The sequence below is a fragment of the Choloepus didactylus genome, chromosome 15 (assembly GCF_015220235.1).
Source record: "Choloepus didactylus isolate mChoDid1 chromosome 15, mChoDid1.pri, whole genome shotgun sequence".
Classification (NCBI taxonomy): Eukaryota; Metazoa; Chordata; class Mammalia; order Pilosa; family Megalonychidae; genus Choloepus; species Choloepus didactylus.
Window position 1 is genome coordinate 6,846,970 of NC_051321.1, and position 21,311 is coordinate 6,868,280.

At 44.7% G+C, this 21,311-nt stretch overlaps 1 protein-coding gene across 10 annotated transcripts in view; it reads left to right on the forward strand.

Annotated features, from left to right (window-relative positions):
* Positions 1 to 21,311, forward strand: part of C15H10orf90 (chromosome 15 C10orf90 homolog) — a 375,991-nt gene that overhangs the window by 207,403 nt on the left and 147,277 nt on the right. The window lies entirely within an intron of this gene.

Genomic DNA, 21,311 nt, shown 5'->3' on the forward strand with positions numbered 1-21,311 from the left:
TCGACCTATCCTTCCATTTCAAAGCTACTAATATGGCTTTCATCGGGCCATCCTCTTCTTCAGATCATAGATGGAATTTTTAGATGTAAAGATCTTGCTTTAGTTAGAGAAAATCTATTCTGTTTTCGTGCCACAATTAAATCTCTTTTAATTTTTTTTAATGTTTTCCTTTGTATCCTCTAGTGGATCTGTTTCCCGAGGAGTCACCTTCTCTGGGTTTCTGACTGTTCTCCTGTTCTTGGGCTGTTGGCTCCCCTCATCCCAGCTCTAGTTTTCCTTGGTCCCAGGCCTGGTACCACTCTTGCCTGCCGGGGAGTCCCAGCAGTCTCCGTCCCTGTGGGCAGGCCTTGCCAAGGCACCAGAAGGAACCCAGAAAACCCCGGCGCTCACCTTTCTCCTTGGCCACAAAGGCGAGTTCTGCCTGCTCACTGGGGCTGAGGGTGAAGGATTCAGCCATCCTCTTCCCTCTCGCGCTTGTCTCCCCAGGACCACCTACCCAGGCTGTCTGCACCCAGGGGGCCAGGGCTCTCCAAAGGGCCGTTATTCCTCTCCAACATCCTCCCCAACCAGCCCCCAGAGGGGAACGTAGTCTCAGTGTGCTCCCAGCAGCACCCTGTCATGTGGACAGCTGCCTGCAGAGGCCAGCAGCTGTGCCCCTCCAGGGGTCCTGGACTCGCCGTGGACCTGGGTGAGGAGGGTGTCAGTGTCCCCGCCTCTGAGCCGACCCTGGTTTGGCACATCTGTAGTAGATGCTCCTTTGAGGGGGTTTACAGCCATTCATATTCGTGATAGCTTGGCCTGAATTCTGGTCTACTTAGAATAAATATGAAGCCATATTTCAGAATGACTTCTTTATTTCTATCTTAGTTGCGAGGTTAAAAATGGCCATTAAGTGATTAGCATGATTAAATACATGCAGCAACATTCATTTGGAAATCGAGCTCTTTTAATATGTGCAATCCATTTTATTACAAGGTATCTTTTATGACTAGCTTTGCCTTTTTTCTGAGCTTTCTTGGGGTGGCACCAGATCAAAAGGGTACGTTGGAGTGAAATGTCTACGTTTTATGCAGGTGCTATGTGACCAAATCCCAAGATCCATTAGAGGAAAAATATGCATACCTCTTGTGTCCTATTATGAAAATGCACCTTAACTTACCTGATTAAACTGTCAGCTCTTATTAGAATTGATCCATGCAGCTAAAGAAATTCAAACTTGGTAGAACTTACAGAGAAGTGTAGATAAATCGTTACCTCAGTAAAATCTGCGTCTATTATCAGGACTTCAGCCTGGCTGCCCCTTAGGATGTTGAGAGATGTGGTTAAAATCAATTGTCTAACTCAACAGCTTCTGAGGGAAAAAAAAAAAAAATCCTAAAATTAACTTTGCTGGTGGACTGAGGAGAAAGGAAGATACCAGACCCACATTTACAAGTCTGTGTTTTGTAGATTATCTTTCCTGCCTTGAATAGCAGAGCTGAGAGTCTCCCTGAAGGCTGAGGACATTTTGCTCAAGCAACTTTCTCTCTCTCTTTCTGAAAAGTGCATACAGATATGGATTTCTATCTTTTTTTTCTTCCTTCAACTAAAGATCTAGTCTGAGAAAGGAAAGGAGGAATCGAGACAGCCAAACAATTTGGGCAAAAAATACCAGATAAATTACCTGAAGGACTTTTCTGACTTTGTGAAAGTGTGGCTTGGGAGGGGGCTCCCAGGTGACAAAGCAGGCTTGAGCCGGCCCCTCCTTGGCTCAGTTTTCCTTCGGCACTGGGGATGGTCAGACACAGGGTTGGGGATCACGCTGCCTCCAGCGAAGAGCTGAGAGAGGCTGGTGTTTTAGTTCCCTAAAGCTGCTGAAATGCAGTATATCAGAACTGGGTTGGCTTTTACAAACTTATTATTAACTTATGCGCTTATAGTTCTGAGGCCATGAAATGTCCAAATCAAGGCATCATCAGGCGATGCTTTCTTCCCGAAGACCTGCTACCAGTGGTCCTCAACTCCTCGGTCCCGTGGCCAGGCACGTGGCGTCTGCGGGTCTCTCCCTTGTCTCCCAGGTTTTTTTGCTTCCAGCTTCTGGCTGCTCCACTGTGGCTTTCTGGGCTTCTGTGTCTTTCTCCCTGTTCTGTGTGTTTCTCTGAATTTCATCCTCTCATAAAGGACTCCAGTAAGATGATTAGGACTCACCTGGGGCCCCTCTGCTGAAATAACCCAATCAAAGCTCCCACCCGCAGGAGGTCCACACCCTCAGGAAGGGATTAGCTTTAAGAACATGATCTTCTGGGGTCCATAAAGCCTCCAAACCATCTTCCCGGGTGACTGCTTGGAAATCGCTTCAGGATGAAGCCCTGAGGCTGGAGGAGGAGTCTGTACGGGAAGGAGCCAGGCGCCAGGGAGGGGAAAGAAGAACACAGGCATCTCCTCTTCCCAAGCTCTTCCAACCTAATTAAACCTCAGACGCTTGATAGTCACCCGCCCTGGACCACCCTGAGCGTGTCTTCCCAACCTCTGAATTCCAGGGGAGGCAGGGAGTCTGCAATCTCTGCTGTCAGGAATTATTTGATGGCCAGCCCTTCCCTTCCCTCCCTTCCTCTGCTGAGAGTTCTCCCTGTAACCAGCCAAAGTTTCACTCAAACCCCAACATTTTTGCTGATTAAACCACCTCCAAGACTGCTTCTCGGGCCTGGGAGCTGGATCAGAATCTCTTTGCTGATGAAGCGTTTGAGCTTAAAACAGGCGAGCGGGTGTTTTCAGCACTTCACAGGTACTGACATGTTGAACCTTCACACTAATCTCGGAAGTAGCTACAACCATTAGCCCCCTTTTACAGATGAGTAAACTGAAGCACAGAGAGGTTGAGCAGCTGACCTAAGGCCACACAGCAAACAATTGGTGAAGCCAGGGGTCAAATCTAGGAATATTGATTGTTCCATGACATCAGAGGATAGCAGTGATTCCCAGACTTCTACCTGGGAGTCACCCCTGGTTTCTCAAATGCGCTTGGCCCAAAACATCATCTCCTCCCCAACAACCTGCATGTCCTTTACTCTTAGTCTCTCTGTGTCTTTCTCTCTGTTCCTCTCCCCTAGTTGCTGCTCTGTGCACTGCACCAAATGTACTTACCAATTGTTTGCTATTCTGAATTTTGAAAACTGCTCTTTTGGGATGTACTTCAACAACGGAGTGAATAGACATTACCATATTTCCTCAAATCCAAGATCCATTCATTGAAAGATTCACCATTATTTTATGTGCAGCTAAGAAAGGCAAAAAAAAAAATCTCTGCCAATTAATTAGGACACACCATCCATTGTAAGACACATCCAGATTTAGAGAGGTTAAATTGCTTCTGCCAACAGGGCAAATTCACCTATAAATCATATTCAAAGCACTTGTACTGATATGGGCTCAACCAGGCCATGAAAACAGCGACGGCTCTGAGCGTAAAGAGGGGTCAAATGCTTGCGGGACTCAGCTGGCTGGGCACAGAGGGGCATTTAGGAGCACTTGGGGGTTCTGTGGGGGAGCTGCCCAGGCTGGCATCTTGGCTGAGCTCTTTCAAACCTGGATGCCCTTGGGGAGTCCCTTCCTTGTGGTGTGTCTTGGCAGCACCTTCCCCCGTGCATTGGGCATGAGAGAACGTATTACCTGAAAGCACCTTCCGGTGTATTGCCAGCACACACCGATTGTTTGCTTGCATTGCTATTACGATTATTATTATACTCACAGCTGTCCATTTGCCAAATGGACGCTCAGGGGTTAAGGGGGAAGTTTATTGGCAGTGCATCCAGTAACTCCATTGTGGAAAAGGTGATTAGTATTAGAACCTGGTACCTCTGTTTAGGGATGTGATTCATCAAAGGGCCTGCCCTGAAAAATGAATAGACAACTCAGGGGGCATTTTTCCTGGAGCTAGATCTTGTTCCAGGGAACACATCTGCTCTCATGTTTGGAGGGAGCTGGCTTTAAAGAGGGAATTCACATGGTAGCATAAAAAATGACTGAATATCCTCGGCCTTCTCCTAATAGAAGGCACCTGGCTTGGTGTTTATTCATCCTATAGGATACTTTATAGCATTGGAGCTTGTGACTAGGTGTAAATGACAGAGAGGCTGGGGTACAAGAAAGCCTTAAGGTGTTTTCCTGCTCCCCGTGGGCACGTGGCCAAGCATGGGGCAGGTCCCGTTCCCTGCGTGGTGAGATCTGGCCACATCCTCACGGGTCCTTAGGAGGACAGCTTCTCAATTATTCTGAGTCCAGGAAAGAGTGTCCCTGGGTTAAAAGCCATAGAACATGGGACTTTATCCAGCCTCCAAATTCTAGGGTGTAACTAGGCAATCACCTTATTCTATTATGAAAATTAAAAATAGTCATTTAAATCAAATGAGATAATTAGTGCTAAGTACTTTTTAAAGGCAAGGAATTGTGGAAAAACCAGTTGGCTGATGCCAGGGATCACATGAGCTGCTTCAGGAAAACTAAAGGTAAATAAACCACAGCCCTGTCTTTAGCATCCCTTCATTGAGACACAACACTGCATCTAAACACACACGTGCGGAAACTCACACACATTCAGTTTTTTAGTGAATAGCTGGGTCTGCAGTGCATCTTGTATAGATTTTGATTTTTAGCGTAAAAGAGGACCTAGGCCTCTTTTGTTTGGTTTTAAATCCAGAACATTGGCAAGCTGGTTTTTCCCAAGAAGGGTGAGGGGCTGTTTCTCATCTTTCCTTGGTTCCTTCTTAGCCCCTGCTCGCAGTCGGCTTGTATTTACCGGCATTGTTGGCTTGTGTTGCCTTGGGTTTGCACGTGACATCCCACTGCATGTCTCTGTCCCATCGGCCTCTGTTTCTGCACCAGCACCCACCTGCCCACCCCACCTGCCCGCCCCACCTGTCAGATGCCCTGTTCCCACTCACTGAGCCCTCTCAGCTTTAATCTAAATAAAGTGGCTGCCGTGGCCAATAAGAAAATTCTTGCGGGGAGGGTTAGTAGACATTAATCCACATCATATAACTTAAGAAATTTCTGACTGATAAAAGGTGGGACGTTAACCGTATTCTCTTCTTCCCCTTTGTCCTTCACATACTTTGCAGTTTATGCTCTAAGGAAACAAAGGCGTGGTTTGATTTCTTAGTGGAAAAATGAAGCCAACTATTGCCCAACCAAACTGCTTCCTCCCTTCTCTCCTTTTAAAGCAGTAGTTGGCGTTTGTTGCCTAATGAAGGAGGAAAGCACTTTAATTAATGTTAACAATTGGGAGGGGATTAGCACCCAAATCCCCTATTACCAGTTCCTCTAATCCATCTCTAATAGTGCGCGCAGCTCTCAACCAAGCACTTCAAGCCTACAAAGCGTGGGAGGCAACGAGCGGGCGGCTGTCTGCCCTCCCTCCGCTCCTGGCCTTTCCTGACTGTCCGACTTCCATCCGTCCGTCCGTCCAAAGGTCCCACCGGCGGGTGTCAGCCTTACCTTTTCAAGAACGGAACTCGTAAGTCCCCAGCACTCTTATCTCTGTAGCACAAAGAGAATTCTGCTTCCTGTGCAGGGGAGATCTTACCAGAAAGAACCCAGATGGGGGAAACGTGAGAAGGGCTTAAGCTCAGTTCCTCTGTTCCCAACTGGAAATGGCTTCCTCAAGTTTCTGGGTTATTTTCAACAAAAAAGCAACAAGAAGTGTGCCAGCATGTATGCCAAGGTTTGTTGTGATGATTAGAGCCAAGGTGAATTATAGATCGCCACAAACCAGCAAATCCTTCATCATGTAATTGGAAAGGAAAAGAAGAGAGAAAGAGAGGAAAGAAGCCCAGTAGGCTGACCCACCTCTAGTTTTTGTCCTTCCCTTCCCCTCCTCTCCTCCCCACTCCACTTCTGGAGATGGGAATGCTCCCTGATAAACTAATTAATTTCACTCTATTTTGACAGACTGCTTAAATCAGCTTAGAAGTGTCACTGCTGAATAAGCCCATCCAAGGGTTGATGATTGCTCCCTCCTAAAGACCAGCTCCCATGCCAACTACAAGTGAAATGGTGTGTTGAAAGAGTAGCTTAATTACAGGTCTGGTAGAGGAAAACTCAGAAAATGCACAAGAACCAAGGAGGCCGGCAGGCGAGGGGCGTGAAGGCACACAGGTGTGATGGATGTTTAAATCATAACCTGTTGGATGGCCCAGATGGAGGATGGAATGGTTTTTGTTCTAAATATCAACTTCCAGTGGATTTGGTGTTTGAAGATATTAATTCCCATATGGTCAGATTATAGGATGTTGAAAAGAAAGATGTCAGGAAGATATTTGCTGTTTCTTTTTCTCTTCCAAGAAAAGCACATCACATGCAGTTAGTTATTCACCTCGGTTTGTAGCACACTGCACAGGAGGGCCAAAGGCCAGAAGGGTCAACTTGGTCCTGGAGGTGCCAGAGAAAGGGCAGGAGCAGATGATGCTTGGTGTCCTGTGTCTGGGACCAGCTCTGCCACTAGTTGGTGACAATGGGCAAGGACCATGAGCAAGTGCTGGGAGATCTCTAGGGAGCCAGGGTGGTTTCCAAAAGAGTGAGTCGTGCCATGCTACCCCTCTTCCTTTTCCAACATGCTCACCAGACCAGTGGTTCAAAGGAATGCCATGGAAGAGGGCATCCGGAAGCCCTGGAGGCATTAGATAGGTCTCTCGTGATACCCTGGAAGGGATGGGAAAACATGGGCTGGGCAGATTCATGGTTGATAGAGCAAAGAGCATTGCTCCAAGACAGAGGGAGGTCACTTCCACAATAATGCACCTTGTTTTGTTTCAACATCTGTGGCAAGTCTGGGGTGATGAAGAGGGCCGCTGATCAGTTTTGTGATGACTTGTTGATATACTGGATGACAGAATCTAAAATGAACAGTAGAGGCAAAGATGACATTTAATAGGGATAGGTAGAATATCTTGCCCCAATCCAATCCCTCATCATGTTCTGTTGACTGTTGATATAATCTCTTAAGCCTCCTGCAAATGTGTCCTCTATACTCCATGCTCACCTCCACCCTCCTCACCCTCATCATCATCTCTGCCTCGCTTACACAAACGTTTCCTGGTTGTTCTCTTGGCCTCCACTCTTGCTTTTTTCCACTTTATTCTCTTTCCAGCAGTCAGTTATCCCTTAAAATTCAAATCTGTTTGAGTTAGTCCTGCACATAAGACCTTTGAGTCACTTTTCCTTGTCCTCAGAATAAGTCCAGGCTAATTAACATGCTCTACAGAGCTGTCTGGGATCTGGCCCAAACCTTCTCTCCAGCCTCCAAGCTCCTCTCCACTGTCACTGCCCCAACCATATAGCCCCTGGAACACCCTCCATGTTCTCTCACCTCCGGGCTCTTGAGCATGACATTCCCTCTGCCTAGAGCATACATCCATCCCTTTTAATTGCTGAATACGGGTCCATTGCACGGATGTACCATTAAAATGCTTAATGCAGTTGTGGACATTTTCATACAAGTCTTTTTGTGGACATATTTTTTTCATTTCTTTTTGGATAAATCTCTAGGAGTGGAACCATTGGGTTGCAGGGTAAGCATATGTTTAATGTTAACAGAAACAGCCAAACTGTTTTCCAAAGTGAACTGTACCACTTCACTTTCCCACTGGCAATGAGTGACAGTTCAGAATGCTCCACACCCTCACCAACACTTGGTATTGTTAGTGTTTTTAATTTTAGCTATTCTACTAGGTATCTAGTGTTATCTCATTGTGGTCTTAATTTGCATTTCTCACATAACTAAAGATGTATATCTTTCCATCTGCTTATTGGGCACTTGTGTATCTTCCTTCACAAACTATCTGTTCAAATTTTTTCTCATTTATTCAAATTGGTTATTTGTCTTCTTATTGAGTTTGAGTTCATTATAAAATATGATACAAATCTTTTGTCTGGTATATGTAATGTAAATATTTTCTTCCAGTCTGTGGCTTGCTTTTCATTTTCTTTAATGGTGTCTTTTGAAGAGAAGAAGATTTTGATTTTGTTGAAGTCCAATTATCAATTTTTTTTTCATTTATGCTTAGTATTTTCAGTGTTCTAATTAAGAAATCTTTGCTTATCCCATGGATCAAAGATTTTTCTTCTGTATTTTATCCTATAAGTTTATAGTTTTAGCATTTACATTCAGGTCTATGATCTATTTCCAAATGATTTTTGAGTATGGTATGAGGTAATACTTGAGGTCTATTTTTTTCCCAAATGGATAGATTCCAGTGACTTTTAAACGGTGACCTTGAGGAGTCACCGGCCCTCAGGATTAGGGACCATGTTAGCTTGTGTGGGTGGTGGGGGGTGGGTGCACTGAGCTATGTTTGGATAACCTCTAACTCCAGTTGGGACAACTTCACTCTTATCTATGTCTTTAGTGGTCTTTTATTTGAACAATGTGCTTCATATCCAAACCTATCTGAATTTTGTCTAATCCTTGTGTTACAAGGTGGGGAAACAGAACTGAGAGAAGGTTGTAGTTTGTCCAGGCGAGTTAGCAACAGAACTAGAGCTGGGAGCCAGGCCTCTTCTCACCAGTACAGAGCTGTCCCCTGCCCCATGCTGACTCTGGTTGAGGGATGCCGGAAATTCCACAAAATCCCTTATTTGCAGTTTGCCTTTTCAGCATTTTAAACATTGAAAATGGGCAACCCATAAAGCTAAATAATTTAGATCCTCTTTTCCTGATGCTGTCACTTTCAGGCAAGATAAAAGACGAGCTGTTCAGGAGGGGTGGAAGTCGTCCAAAGGCTACGCAAGCACGTTCTGAACCTCAGTCGGAGAGCCCCATCTATCAATCAATGTGGAGCAGAGATCCGCTTCATGGATACCAATTAGGATATTTTTTCCAGTTTCTGAAATGCAGCCTGACATTCTAATGACCCGCTTGGGTTTCCAAAGACTCTGCATTCTTGCAACCTAACTGATAACCGTAACTGCAGGTGGGAGCACCGTACGAGCTGATCTCCCGGATTGAGCGAGGCCAAAGAATTCCGCGAATCCTCAATGACGGCTTTTAGATGGCAGTTAGGATGGTGCCACCATGCCCTGTACGTCATTTTGTTCTTTTGAACTTTTTAAAGCACACAAATAGAATATGAATGTAGTCCCTTTTCCACCCACTCTCGTCCAGATTCGCCTCCTCCCTCCACTGAAGCACAGTTGTCAAGGGCTCCGTGGTGGCCGGGTTGCCCTACCTTCCCGCGCTGGGCTTGTCCTTGCAGGAGCATCTGAGCAACAGGTCACCTTCTTCTTCCTGAGCCATTTTCTGCTCTACCCTTGGTGGCCACTCACCCACCTGCAGCTCGTTTGCTTTCCCTGTCTTTCTTGATGGCTCCTCCTTCCCCAGTCTTAATGTTGGCGTGCCCAGAGATCCATCCTACGATCTACCTGCGCTCTCTCTCTGGGTGATGTCGTCTTGCTCCCATGTGCTGCTTCTGGACTCTGGTTGTCAGCTTTATTCTGAACTCCCCCTCAGCCCCACACTTGTGTCTACTGCTGCCTACTTGTATCTCCTCTTGGGGGTCTGATAGGCAACTCAAACTGGCTTCCCTGTTGATTTTTCCTCCATATCTTACCCACACTCCCCAGCCCTTCCATGTATGACCCATTTCAACAAGGGCACCATCAGCTACCAAGCCTCTCAAGCCTTAACCTCAGGGCTATAGTTGATTCTCCTCTTTTGCCACATCCTGCACCTAATTCATCTGGAAGTCCTGTCAAATCTTCCTTCAAAACATAGCCTGAAAACAACCATGTTCTACTGCTACTTCCCTTGATGAACTGTATCACCTCCTGCCTAGGCTAATGGAATATCCTTGTGGGTCTCCTGGCTCCTGCCACAGCCTGGGTGATCTTTTGTAGCAGATAACTGATCATGCCTCCTCTCCCCCACTGTAAAACCCTCTCTTCCTGCATCACTTAGAATAAAATCCAGGCCTCTGACCATGCTGATGAGGCTCCTGCCTGCCTCTTGGAGAGCTCCCACTGTCTACTCTTAAGACATCTCCCTTTCCTTTCCCAGTCTTGAACATGTCAAGCTCTTCTTAACTCAGGACCTTGGCTCTGGCTGGTCCTTTGGCCTGGAATGATTCTGCTCCAAGCCGCCAGGGATGCCCCTTACCATGGTTCAGCAACTCGGGAGGCCTTCTCCAGCCCCACCCCGTCATTCTCCATCACCTCACCTCTCTTAGGCTCTCTCCATAGCCTTGAACTGGGGCAGCATTTATATATTTATGTATTTGTTTATTCCCCACTTCTGCTGGAATGTAATCAAGAAGGTACCGCTTCTCAGTCTGATTCACCTGCACATTTAGCATCTAGAATAATGTCCAGCAGAGATGAGGTGTTAAGAAATATTTTCTGACCTCTATAAAAGAGTCAAACAATTTGGTAGTACATTCACTCTCAACCCTCATCTTCACAGTCCAAATTCCCTCACCATTTCTCTGTTTCCTTCTAGTCCTTTTTTCTGGGCATTTAATGCCTGTAAATGTGCTTTATCGTGGGCACATACATAATCGGTCTCTATTTTTGGCTCTTTTTGTTGTTGATGTTTACATAAATGAGATCATTCCATACTGTCCTACAACTTGCTGCCATCATTTAGGGATGTGCCTGGAGGGAATCTGTCCAGGTCAGCACCTGGAGATCCACGTCACTCTTCGCAGTGTCTGCCTGGTCTTCTGTAATTAGGTAACTCTCCACCTGTGGGAGGGCATTTGGGTTGTCTCCGTTTCTGTGGTTTCAGAACTTCATCAGCTCCCTTCCTGGGCTGCCCCTGCTTTTCAGTGTTCATTTTATCTGCCCCTCGCAGAAGCCCTTTTGTGATGTGGCCTCCCGGCAGCCTGTCCTGCCCTCTTCATGCTTACAAGTAGAAGGTTCCTTCCCCAGGAAGCCTAGGATGCTATCCCCGGAGCAGAGATATCATTATAACCCCCCAAAGCCCAGTGTTTGAAAACAAAAGGGACATTTTAAGACTCCAAGCTACCATGGAACACAATGATTGGTAAGAAGTAAGTGTGGAAGAAGTGTACATTTTAGAGAGCACCATCTGCCTGACAATTTTGAGAGCTTCACCCTATGTCTTCTCCACCACCCTTCCAGCTTTTGCTGTTAGTAAGCTCACATCTCTCTCTTGTCATTCGCTCCTCCCTGAAAATCCTCCAGAGAGTCCTCTTGGCAATTTATTTCGCTTTGCAGATTATGGAGTACAATGTATAATGCTTGCCTCACCACTGCAGTTCAGCGAAGGCCTTTCTTTATTGGGTTCTTTGGGCCCAGTGCTTCAGCCTGCCAACTTTTCAAAGATCTGTGAAATGGTTGGGACCTAAAACAATCATTTTACTGACTCCAAAATGCAAAAAGAAACATTGAAAAATTAGAATTAACAAATGCTTAATTAAATGTCTACAAAATATGACATTATGGCAAGCAATCAACCACAACTCTCTCTACTCAACTCTTAAAGTTATACTTGGGGTCATTTTAATAGATGGAATAGGATGTGGCCTACAAAGTGTCCCAGATCCCATGCACCCCTTACAATACTTTTTATGCAATAAAATATGCAAGTAGCCTGCAACAGTGAAGCCTCCCTGATGTCACTGCTGTGATGTCATCGAGCTGTGACATCATTGAGCTGTGACATCACTGAGCTGTGACATCACTGGTGGTCATGGATTGGTGGTTTCCTTCGTCCTCAGGTAGGAAACGCCATTCCAATGTGTGACTATAAAATCATCTTTGGATCGGTTCTATTGTTTTGTTGCTGCCATAGCCCCCGTGCCTCCTTTCTTGACAGAGAAGGTGTTTTGCAGGGTCCTTTTTGGCCATGGCCCTCTAAGAACCTTTTCCTCTTGGACTTTGGTCCACTGAGTCAGATTCCTGAGGTTTTGGGCACAGGGTTGAGGGGATTTGGGGGTGGGGGGAGTAGAAAATCATTGAGGGAAAGAGACTGTGGTGAGTGGGATAAAGCACACACCTTGACATGTAAGAAACTTATTAAACCAACATTTTGATCTCCCGCTGGTAATTTTTACCTCCTTCTCCCTTTTATCCAGGAACTTAGAAAGTCTCCAGAACTGCACCCCCACATACACACCCCCAACACACACACTCCTTTCTCTTAACTTTTGGGGGATTAGGGGACCCAATTAAGAAAATGTCCCATAGCCCTTTGCATGAAATTTAAGATCTTCAGGAAAGAAAAGGATATAAATGGCCATTTTAAAGGTACTGGGTAACAATTACTGACCTGGTTTTTAATCTGCTATTTTGTGAACAAAGTGAAGTGAAGAATGTCACATTCTGGCAGCTGCACCTGACTTGACTCACGATGGGGAGTCGTATTTCCTTAGGATGCCTTCTGATTTCTGTAGGATGACTTCTGATTTTCTTTTACCTGATTTCCCAAGTCAGCAACTTGGGGCCGCCACAGCCCTGGTTCTACAAACGCCCCCCTTTTGCTTAATTAAGGCAAAGGTTTTAGAGCTGGGGGAGCCCCAGAGCGAGGGGTGCGAAAAGTTCCAGTTTCAGCCCAGCACCCACACATCTCCTCCTTGAACGGTTTTCTGAAGGCTTTTATTCAACACCCCTGGATATCGGTCTATGGAGGTTGATTCTACCTAGTAAATATTATAATAGCATAATTGCTTCTAGGATAATTAGGGCTGAATATTCGAAAATGTCACTGAAGGCATTTGTTTTAAATTAAGTATTTAAATTAGGATGGGAAAAAACTTAAACTTGAATTTGCCATTCATATTTTGAGATGCTGGGGGAAAAAAATAAGTGGCCTCAGTTTTTGTGACAGAGGTGCTCTTAAGTTATTTCCCTGCCCGACAATCCTCACTGATTGCTTACCACAGTGGGTCTCTACTTTAGCAGGCATCAGAATTACCTGGAGGGCTTCTTCAAACACAGATTTCTGGGCCCCACCCTGGAGTGTCTGATTCAGTAGGGCATTTGAACTTGAGCGTGTGCTGGTCTAACTAGTTTCTGGATAATGCTGGGACCCTACGTGGAGAACTACCAGCTTTAAGCATAAGATCCAAATACTTCATCTGGCACTGAATGTTCTCTTTCACCCGGCTCAGATTTCCTTTTCCAATCAGACTCCAATTCTTAAGTCCTTCACCTTAATGGAACGGGATGCTCACTGTTCTTAGACTTGCCTCCTGCATGCTGAACCTCTCCTTCCCTTCCTTCCATCCCTCCTTCCCTCCCTCCCCACCCCCCCCCCACTTTCTTTTCTTCCAGTGCCTAAATCCTATCCTCAAGAATTCGAAACCACCTCCATTCCTACCGTCTTTTGTCTTCACCCTGGACAATTGGTGAGCACCCTAGCAGGAACCCCACCTCCCCTTGTCCCACCCTTTCTGCAGCTGGGCGTGAGATCTGATATCCCGGCTGCTCTTCTGCTTAGAGCCTTTGCAAGCTCAGCACTGGACACAACGCATATTTGCCAACCTTCTGGGGGGTGGGAGTGTGGGAAGGGGAATGGGGTGGGAAGGGGAGGGAGGGCTTGTTGGATCCACCCAGTGAACTTTCTCAACACACACAGACATCAGTTGGAGCCTCTCAGGGATAGGGTGGACAGGCATGAGAGTTGTAGATGAGAAAACAGCACGAGTAATGATATTCCTCAGTCGCTACCTCTGACAGCCCAGAACCATGGGTGAGGAAAACAACAGATGCCCACCACAGACGGGAAGATGCAGGCCGTCTTCATTTCCTTCCCACCAGAAAGCACGGCCACAGCCTGGACGTGGCCCTGCTTGTGTCCCCAGACCTCGCGGGCTGGATGGAACATCACAGCATGTCAGAACAGATCAGGTGCTGTTGGGCATAGCTGTTGTTGCTGTTGTGGAGGGAGGTGACCTTTCCCGCAAGGTCAAGGACATTGAAGTTTTATCCAGTGTTGCTCATTGTTTCAACGAGCCCGTTGGGCACTCAGGAGCTGGGCAGCTGGACAGCCTTTCCTGAGAACGTGTTCTTAGTGGCCCCAGAATGGCTGAGAGAGTGGCGCAGGGGAGCTCTGGCCAGGTTGGGGCTCCCGTGGAGGCAGAGCCAGCTTTAGTTGCCTGGTCCCCTCGATGCCATGACAGTGACAGGGCACGGCTCCTTCCGTGTGATAGGAGGAGTTGTCCGCCATGCCAGTCTGAGGAAGTCCATGCAAAAATGCCAGGAAATGATTATTTAAAAAAACAGAACCGATAGCACTCAACCTCATAATTATGAAGCAGAATGAAATTTAGGAATATGAATTCAGAGCTTTTAAGCCTGAAATATAAAGGTGGATAAGAGATCTTTTAGACAACCTAGGATCTGTTTTTGATATAAAATCCCAAATAGAGGATGATGACTTCTGAGGATGAGAGCTTTTTGAGCTCTTTGTATTAGGATTCATAATGGTTTTTGTTCTCCTAATGTTTCAGAGATAAAAGAAAATTATTTAAGGTTTGCCATACATCTGTCGAATTTTTGACCTAAATACATCCTTTCTTAAGCTAAAACACTCATGTGTGCATGTGTATACTCCCTTATACAAATTAGGGGGCTTTGCCTCACTTTTTTTTAATGCAATTTTATTGAAATGTACTTACACACCATATAATCCATCCAAAGTATACAATCAGTGGCACAATATCATCATATAGTTGTGCAGTCTTCACCACAATCAATTTTTAAGCATTTTCATTACTCCAAAAATAAAGAAAAAATAAAAAGAAATAAAAAAGAACACCCAAACCATCCCATACCCCTTATCCCCTCTATTCTTTAGATACATTTTTGACATTATTTTTACTCTTCTGCCCACAGACTGGTTAAAGGGAGTATCACTCACCAGGTTTTCACCAACACACAGTCACACAATAAAAGCTATATAGTTATACGATTATCAGGACTCAAACCTACTGGATTACCATTCAACAGATTCAGGTATGTCCTTCTAGCTATTTTAATACACTAGAAACTAAAAAGGAATATCTATATAATACATAAGAATAACCTCCAAATTGAGGTCTCTACTCTGAGATCTCTAAGTCATTGAAACATTATTTGGTTTCATTTCTTTCCCCCTTTTGGTAAAGATGGCATTTTCAATCCCACCATGCCAGGGCCAGGCTCATCTGTGGGCATCCTGTCCCTTGGTTGCCAGGGAGACTTATATTCCTGGGACTCATGTCCCACGTAGGGGGGAGGGTAGTGAGTTTATGTGCAGAGTTGGCCGAGAGAAAGATTTGCCTGACTTTCAAGCATGAAGATTAAAGTGGAATCTGGAGACACCGGCTCCTTCTTGCGGCTCTGCAGAACTTCAGCAGATACTTTCAGAGTGAAAGCTGGCATTTGCCAGCAGGTTGCAGAATGTCCATCTGCACTCCCTTGTTTTACACACCTTTAGCCCAGGAATAATCAATTACATCTGATTTGTTGAAGAGAATAAAGGAAACCCAAAGAGATGGATTAGGGAAGCTGAGTAAGGAAGGCAACTGCATGCTTCCAATCAAAAGTGTGGAAGTATTGAGGAGGAGTGGGGAGCAGGGACAATGCTGACCTAATCTTTGAAAGTGTCGATAACACACTCAGCACAGATCTGTTATGTTAGCCAGGGTTCTGGGCGGTGGGCCACAAAGTCCCCTGGTGCTCTTTGGGGATTTGTTAAGGGACTTTGCGGCAGGGCCTTGGCAGCAGGCTTAGCTCCAGGAACAACTTGCAGAGCTGCCACAGAGTACCCTGGTAGAGGAGTGGCTGCTGAGCCAGGAGAATGCTGACCTTGCCACTGTCGGGAAGTGGCTGCTGTCCCCTCATCCCCTCCGGGGAGCCCACCGGCCCTGCTAAAACAGGAAGTTGTCACCCCAGCTGCCAACCTCAGAACCGCATTGCCCCACTGTGCCTGGACTCTGCTGCTGCTGAGCAGCAAGTGGGTACTCATGAGTTTCCTTCCATCTCTCCTTCCTGAATCAAAGTCCTGCAGGGGTGGAATCGGGTCACATGTCTGCATCCTAGCAGCACAGAATGCTGGAAAGTTGATTTCTTTTTCTTTTCCTTTTGATCCTACACTAAGAGTGTGGGACTCACAATGGGAGCCGTGTTTAAAATATGGAGAAGAGATATTGCAGATTCTGAAGCAGCCACATGTGATGGAAGCCCACCAAACTACACTTTACACTGGCTAGTGGGAGCTGCCATCCAGTTTAGACCCTGGCAAGCAGTTTTGAGCCTGGGACAAGGTGGAAGACAATTCTGCCCCCCAAGACGGGAGAAGAGAGGTGACATGATGGACATGCTGAAGGAGCAGGGGTGGCACAGCCTGGGACTGCCAGCAGGGCTGCGGGGCACAGGCAGAAGGCCCTGTGGCATGAATGGGTGACTTTGGATCCAGCACCACTGGGCAGCTCTGTACCAGCCGTCTCCAACTCCCAACGATCCCAACTTCAGGATGGGCTCCTAGGAAAATCTAGGAGGCGCTGTCTGCTCCCAACTGGTGCGTTATCTGCTAGTCAAGTAGACACAAGTATTGCAATTCTCACTTCAAAGGGGCTCTTTTTACTTCCAATTCCTTTGAGTTCTTTAGAACAAAAGGTCCAGCAAGAATTGCCCTGTTAGCCCCATTTTGCCAAAGGAGCTAAGTAGACAGAGCAGTGAAAAAGCTGATCTTGCTAAGATCATCTGTCAGTAGCAGGAGACACCACTGGGTGTATTTCCAGAGTTCCACTCTGCAACTCAACTAGTCTGAGCGAGTTATTTCTCAGACCAGCTGTGCATGACTTCTTTGGTTGGACACCTGTAGTTTTGCTTTCTAAAGGTAAATTAATGCATCCTGTAACCACTGTAAATGTCAATCATGCCTGTTGGCAAAACAGGGCTGAGGACATGACGAAGCAGAGAAAACGCAAAACGTGGCATCTTAGGAGCAAGGCAGAGGGAGACGTGTATGTGGGGAGAGGGAAGGTGGAAATCTGTCCAGAGCACACTCACACTCACACACACACACACACACACACACACACACAAACACACACACACGTTTCTTGTTTCTGCTATGGAGAAGTAGAGGAGGAACATCTTGTCTTTGTGCTGTTTTTTTTTTTTTCATTCTGATGAGAGATACCAACTCAAATTAGCTTTTGGAAAAAGAGATGTATGGAAAAGATGCAGATCTCCTAGGATCCAAAGAAGAGCTGAATATCCAAGTCTCAGGAGGGGACAGAGCGAAGCAATTGGGGATCTCAGCAGTAAGAATTCACGTGCCTTCCTCCCTTGAGCGTTGGTCTTTAAGTTGCTTGTCTTCCCGCACCTCTCTTTGGGTTGCTTTTAGATCAGTTTCTGCGTGCCGGCCAACAAATGGATCAGTTCCCACAGATCAGGTGTCCACCCCTAGAAAATCCACTGGGGCCAAGGAAAGGCAAGTTCACACAGCATCAAGATCCACCAGGCTCACCCTTGTTGGCGAAGATCATTTGCCACCCCAAATCCTGAATGCAAGTACCAGGCAGCCTGGCTGTGCTTTTAAAAGTGCTTCTAATATAAGGAAAGCACTTGAAATAATGTCCAATATATAAGTGCTCAGTAAGAATCAACTTTTTTTTTTCATTACTTCATTACTTTATGTATATGCGAGATATTTTACAACAAAATGATGGTCTATTCAATAAAGCTCACTCCAGAAATTCTTAACTTCTGTTGTTTTCTTGTCTTTTCTCTAGCTTTGAAAAATATATACCCTAAACTTTTTCTAAGTCTCAAATGTCTTTGATTTTGAACCAAGTTCAATGAAATTTGCCTGGTATAAAATTGCATCAAAAATGTAGAACGAAATCTCGCTGAAACACCTGTGTGTAGGTGGCTGATAAGGCTGAGCTGGTGGCCCTGCTTCCTTCCAGAAGAGGGAGACTGTGTGCTGTTGCTACCTGGCTACCTGGCACCAAACGCCTGCCCATAAGGGCAGAGCTGACTTTTATATTTTTTTTAACTTTTAGTTGCAGTGTACTACCTACACAGCAAAATGCCCATATCATAAGCCCACAGTCCTGTGAATTTTCACAAAACGAGCCCACCCTTGTAACCAGTGCCCAGAACATGAAACAGACTATGACCAGCCCCCATTAAAGTCCCCTGGGTCTCCCCCTTCCCGCCCCTTTCCCCTGGATCACCATATTGACTGGATGATAGGACTCTTCTGTATTTTGTGTCAGTAGAATCATGCTGTATGTATTTTCGGTGTCTGGCCCCTTTTATGCAACATTTATTTATGAGTGTGTGAGATTCATCCATATTATTACATATTGTCTGGTTCCTTTGTCCACACTGTTGAGAGGAATTCCTTTGCACAGTTGAGCAATTTGTTTATCCATTCTGTTGTGCTGGTCATTTACTTGGTGTCCACTTTGGGGCTATTGTGAATAGAACTGCTGTGGACATTTTTACACTGGATTTTTGGTAAACATAGGTAAGCACTTCGGTTGAGTGTATCCCAGGAGTGAGTTGCTGGGTCATAGGGTGTGCCAAACCATTTTGCAAAGTGGGTTTACTAATGCACACTACCAGCAGCACTCTATGAGAATCCCAGTGGCTCTACGTCCTTGCCAACACTTGGTGATTTCCAATTGGTTCATTTTAGCCATTCTGATGGGAGGATAGTAGTTTCTCATAATAGTTTTAATTAACATTTCCATGATGGTTAATGAAGTTCAGCAAATTTCCCTTTATCCATTAGGATATTCTCTTTTGTGAAAAGCCTGTTAAAGTCCTTTGCCCATTTTAAATTGTTTTTTTCCCCTATCTTATTGATTTGTAGGAGTACTTTATATATTCTAAATACAAGTTGTTCATTGGATATATGTATTGTAAATATCTTTGGCTACTCTATATATTGCATTTTCAGTCTCTTAAAGGTATCTTTTTATGAACAGTTCTTAATTTAATATCATCTGGTTTATAAATGTTTTCCCTTATGAATAATGCATTTTTCTGCCTATGACAATTTCTTCCTATGTCGAGGTCATGAAGATGCTATCGTCAAAGTTTTCTTCTCAAAGTTTTATTTATTGATTTTAAACTTTTGCATATTTATTATCTCCATCTGAAATTTATTTTTGTGTAGTGGTGTGAGATAGGGATCCAGATACATTTTTTTCCCCATGTGGATTTCATTTGACCCAATGCTTTTTATTGAAAAGATCATCCTCTCCTCCTTACATGGCAGTGTCACATGTATAATAAATCAGCTACCATATATGTGATGGTCTGTTTCTGGACTCTATTGCTTCTGCTGATCAGTTCACTCATCCTTTCACCAGCATCACACTGTCTTAATTTCTGTCGCTTTATGATAAGTATTGTTTTCTGGAGTGCAAACCCTCCAGCTTTGTTCTTCAAGGTTGCATGGAATTTCCTGTGAATTTTAGAATCACTTTGTCAATTTCCAGAAAACTCCTGCTGGGGTATTGATGGGATTGCATTGAGTTTACATATTAAGTTTGGGGGAGAATTGACATTATAGGGTCTTTCAATCCATGAACATGGTATATATTTATTTGTGTCTTCTCTACATCAATATTTTGAAGTTTTTGCTTAGAGATTTTGCACAGCTTTTATTGGATTTATTCCTAGATTTTAAAAATATTTTTGATTCTAATAAAAATGGCATAATTTTAAAATTTTAATTTTTATGTGTTTGTTGCTGGTAAATAGAAATTCAATTAAATTTTATATCCTGCTGTTACACTTAGAGACCTTGCTAGCTTCTACTTAATTATAACGATTTTTTTTATTCTTTTGTATTTTCTGCATATATAATATTGTTATATCTAAATAATGAGAGTTTTATTTTTTCCCTTCTTTTGCTTCTGCATTTTTCTTTTCTTTCTTTCTTTCTTTCTTTCTTTTTTTTTTTTTTTTTTTTGGCCTTATTTCACTAAGTTGAACCTCTAGTACCAGGTTGAATTAAAGTGGTTATAGCAACCATCTTTGTCTCATTCCTGACTCTCAGGAGGAAATCTTTCAATGTTTTATCATCAATAATGAAGTTTGCTGTGGATTTTTTAATACTCTTTATCACATTAAGGAAGTTGCTTTCTAGTTTTAGTTTGCTATGAGTTTTTCTTTATAATATCATGAATGGGTGCTAAATTTTATCAAATGTTTTTTCCACATCTTTCAAGATGCTTGTGTTATTTTCTTTTTTTTCCCTCTTAATATTCATACTCCATTGGTTGATTTATTGAATGTTAAACCACTCTTGCATTCCTGCAATAAACCTCATTTGATCATGATTTATTATTCTTTTTACATAACACTGGCTTTGATTTGCTAATATTTTCTTTAGCATTTTTGCATTTATATTCATTAATGATATGGTTTCTAATTTTGCTTTCTTGTTAATAACCTTTTCAGGTTGTTATAATTTGCTTTTCTTTCATTGTTAGCTTAAACATATTTTCAAATGTTTAAAAGCCACCTCTAATTATTTTTCCCGTGCACTACTCATTCCTATCCTTTGTCCATTTCTCTCTGGTTAGTGCTCCTTTTCTTATTGATTTGTGGGGGTTCTTTATACATCACAAAAATTCATCTTTTGTCTGACATAAATCTTTTGATTTTGTTGATGGTATGTTTTTGTCACCATGTGAAACATTCTAATTTTTTATGTAGTCAAAATTTTCACCTTGCCATAACTTCCAGATTCCGGGTCTTGCTTTGAAAGATGTTCTCACTCAGAGGTTATAAAAATAGCAATGGCTTCTTTGTTAAGTGTTAAAAGGCCAAGTGTAGATTTGTTCTTTTTGGCTTATGAAATGCCACCCAGGGAACCCCTTGTCCCAGACATTGTGTTGTGTGCTGAGGAGGGAAACTATTATTGAGCCTAAGAGCAGAGCTGTGGGTTCTCTGGAGCTACCGTGGGTGGGGAACGCTCTGTGCCAAGACTTCTGAGGAAGGCATCCCTTTCCCCTTGCTGCAGTCTGGGGCCAGGGGTTGAGCAGGGGCGGGCTCCCCTGACCCCTTCCTCCCCGTCTCCCTGACTCGTCCTTGGAGGCGCCTCGAGGGGAAAGGGCTGCCTCCTTAGCTCTGCATGGAATGCTAACGATGGGAGGTGAAGAGGAATTCATCATGCGTGGGCCGCCTCCTGCCTGCGCCTCCTCCCAGGTGCAGGTGACCGCGCGGAGCCCCCGCAGCAGGTGCAGCGCCGCCAGCCCCGCCGCGCGCGTCCCCGGAGTGCGGGGTCCCGGGTGACTGTGGGCGGGGCTCGCCGCCCGTCCTGCCGCGAGAGCGCCCCGGTGAGTCTCAGCAGCCCCCTAGGCTTG